This window comes from Pezoporus occidentalis, unplaced genomic scaffold, assembly GCF_034315485.1.
Source record: "Pezoporus occidentalis ecotype Australia unplaced genomic scaffold, CSIRO_AGI_Poc_V1 ctg154, whole genome shotgun sequence".
Classification (NCBI taxonomy): domain Eukaryota; kingdom Metazoa; phylum Chordata; class Aves; order Psittaciformes; family Psittacidae; genus Pezoporus; species Pezoporus occidentalis.
In genome coordinates this window covers 405,388-408,760 of record NW_026913361.1, presented here as the reverse complement: position 1 = coordinate 408,760, position 3,373 = coordinate 405,388, and the positions used below count along the sequence as shown (strand labels likewise).

The 3,373-nt window shown below is 45.0% G+C and overlaps 1 long non-coding RNA gene across 1 annotated transcript; it reads left to right on the top strand.

Annotated features, from left to right (window-relative positions):
* Positions 1-1,326: 1,326 nt before the first annotated feature.
* On the top strand, positions 1,327-2,880 carry LOC134159985 (uncharacterized). The gene is made up of 3 exons (XR_009963388.1): positions 1,327-1,804; positions 1,912-2,050; positions 2,771-2,880. It is a non-coding gene; the product is annotated as an uncharacterized LOC134159985 (long non-coding RNA).
* Positions 2,881-3,373: the final 493 nt, after the last annotated feature.

The window sequence follows — 3,373 nt, the reverse complement described above, 5'->3', positions numbered from 1 at the left end:
GTGTTGTTTAATATCTTCATTGATGATCTCGGTGAAGGGATCAAAAGCACCCTCAGTAAATCTGCAGACACCACCAAGTTGTGTAGTTCTGATCTGCTGGAGAGTAGGAAGGCTCTGCAGAGGGATCTGGACAGGCTGGATCACTTGGCTGTGGCCAACGGCATGTTGTTCAACAAGCCAAAGTGCTGGGTCCTGCACTTGGGCCACAACAACCCCATGCAACGATACAGGCTTGGGGAAAGCTGCCTGGCTGAAAAGGACCTGGAAGTGCCGACTGACAGAGCTTATGCCCAGGCAGCCAAGAAGTCCAACAGCATCCTGACCTGTATCAGCAACAGAGTGGCCAGCAGCACCAGGGCAGTGATCATTCCCCTGTACTTGGCACTGGTGAGGCTGTACCTCGAATCCTGTGTTCCATTCTGAGCCCTTCACAACATGAGAGACATTGAGGTGTTGGAGCAGGTCCAACAAGGACAACAAAGCTGGTGAAGGGTCTGGAGCACACGTGTGACGAGGAACGGCTGAAGGAACTGGGGTTGTTTAGTCTGGAGAAGGTTCAGGGGGGACTTTATTGCTTTCTAAAACTACCTGAAAGGAGGTAGTAGTGAGGTGAGGGTTGGTCTCTTCTCCCAGGTAACAAACCATAGGACAAGAGGTAACAACCTCAAGCTGTGTCAGGGGAGGTTTAGACTGGATATTAGGAAAAATTTCTTTACAGCAAGGATGATCAGGCATTGGGACAGACTGCCCAGGGAAGTGGAGGAATCAATGTCTCTAGAAGTGTTCAAAATCATGCAGGTGAGGCCCTCAGTAATATGATTTACTGGTTATCTTGGCAGTCCTGGGGTAACGGTTGGACTTGGTGATCTTAAAGGTCTTTTCCAACCTAGCTGATTCTATGATTCTAAGTGCTTCTTCCAAGCACCTGTAAATTGTTGAGTTTAATAGGGTGGCAGCTGCTGCCTGCTCCCTAGGTTCTTGCTGCCTTGGAAGTAGTTGGGAGATAAGAGCAGCAGCTTGCAGCGTAATTATCTTTTTCTCCATTTCCCTCAATTTCATTGTCATCTTCTTCTCTCTTAAGAGTGCTTAAAAGCATTTTGTTGCTCCTTATAACACCCACAGGAGCTGTTGTGAAGTGCACTTTTTGTGCTTAAGGTTTTAAAGCCTAAAATCTCTGACTTTAAGATTGTTGGAGAGTGGTTTAGTTTGAAGTCTGCTGCCACACAGACACCTGCAAAACACTGAACTTAAGCTGGCACAGCTGAAGGGAGGGATGGCTTATAATAATGGGTGATTAGATTACCGTGTTTCAGTGCCCTTCTCCTCCTGCAGGAATAAGTTTGTTGCTGACTTAGTGGGAAGTAGATGCCTCAATATTTGGATAGATCTGATCTTTGGATTTGGAAGCTTGATGCCCATAGTGGGACAATCGCTTTAGCAAACCACAGTAGAAGGGACATAGAGTCATTAGCAATGAATGAGAGAGATTTTATTTGTGCAAGTTGATAAAATCAGGGCAAAATCAGAGCTTTCTGTGTGAGTTTCTGTAAATAAGCTGCCTGTATAGTGGAGTGAATTTGGCACATCTGGCCGTAGGATTTATGTGGCTTTTGTAGCCCTCAGTCCGGAGATAGCAGAGGGGGCTGAAGCTCTTATTGCAGATACCTCCATCAATTCTTGAATTATCTTGGCAGAGGTCTTTGCTGTGATTCATTGCAGACAACGAGGAAGGACTCTGGCAGGTGATGTATTGCTCTAAAGCCCAGCTAGGCTTGTCACAACCCTTTCACTGCTCCTGAAGTAGGTAAGGATTGTTGACTCTGCTGTTGTGAAGGTTGAGTGCAGAAAACTCAGCTACTTCAGTTAAGAGTTAGGATGCTATGGACTTTCTAGTCTGTCTGTTTTTTGCAGGATAGAAAGCTGTGTGTGTATCTGGAGTCTTCCAGCAAGCATTGCCTTCACATGTAGCTTTGTGCTGCCATGCCTGTTCTGCCAAGGTTGTCAGGCATGTGTTGGCCCACACATTTCCTTGTGTTGCAACTGCATCTGGGTGTGTGACCTAGACAGAAAAGGAGTATGGGGAGATCCCTTGGTATAGGAGCACAGCCTGTAGTCTTTAGAAAAATGAGTTTTTGTGTTAATATGCTGTTGGTACCAGAGAAACTCCTGACCTGCAGCAGTCAGAGCTATCCTCAGCTAGGGAGTATTTGAGAAAGGCCACCTGTCTGTAACACAGTGGGTAGGTTGCCCCCCTGGCAGGGAATGGTGAAGCCTGTATGCCAGGCCCTGCTTGCCAGTACCATCAACATTTTAAATTCAGCAGGTGAAACAGAGAAAGTACGATAGATCTCATTCCCTGGTCTAACCCCAAAATAAGATGGCAACCAAAGGAAATATCCAGTTGAGCTTTTGAAAACCTGGCCATTGGTTTTGGAATTTGATTTATTTTTTATCCTCACTTTGTTTATGCTTTGGTTTTACTTTGCTTTTGTTTATACTTCATTTGTACTTGCCTAGTAACCAGAGTTTTCCTCTCTGTTCCTGACCACAGATTGCCTCTCTTTGGCTTCAAAGTTTAACTGGTATGTTAATAAAAGGACAAGGCCTGCCATTATTAATAGTCACATGAAAACATGAGAACATTCAGTTATAGCTGTCCTCAGGAGAGAATAGTTTCCCAAATATCTTAACAGAAAGAAAGATAAGGGACAATTTGTCTTTCTCTCCTACCACTGTTTGGATCAGCTAAACTCTGTTTGGTTATTTACAGATATCTGGGCAGACAGGTTAGGGGCTAGCTATTACCTGCCTGGACCGAGCTTTTGGTTGGTGTAAATCCAAGAAAGCCAACTTGTCTCCACTGCACATACGGCCCCATTGCTGTCCCTCTCTTTTTGACTTCAAATTTGGAGAAGGCTATGGCATCAATTAGCCAAAGGGGAGGGCAGGTGATTAAAGCAGACCCAGGAGACACGAGTTGTTTAGGCATAGGCAAACAGCAATTGGTGAGGAATATTGTTATCCACAGAGAGTCTGGGGATGGATTGGCAGTGAAAGAGTGAGGGGGGAAACAAAAACTAGTGAAGCTATTAGAAAAAGTTTGGCTTTTGCTGAAACTTAAAGTGGCACTCCACTGGGAGCTCTTCTAACCCAGGGGCCGTTTGCTGTTTGAGATCATTAATAGCCAGCTCCATTTCCTCCAGTGTGATTGGCTGAGCCAATATATTCCTATTAATTTGTCTGAGCTTGGAGACAGAAAGGAAATACAAAAAACGATTCAAGCTGCTTGGTACCTTCTGGGATCTCAGGCATATACAGGTCTTGAGAAATTCTAACAAATTCAGGCTTGGGGATACATTTTCTAAGCGGTTCA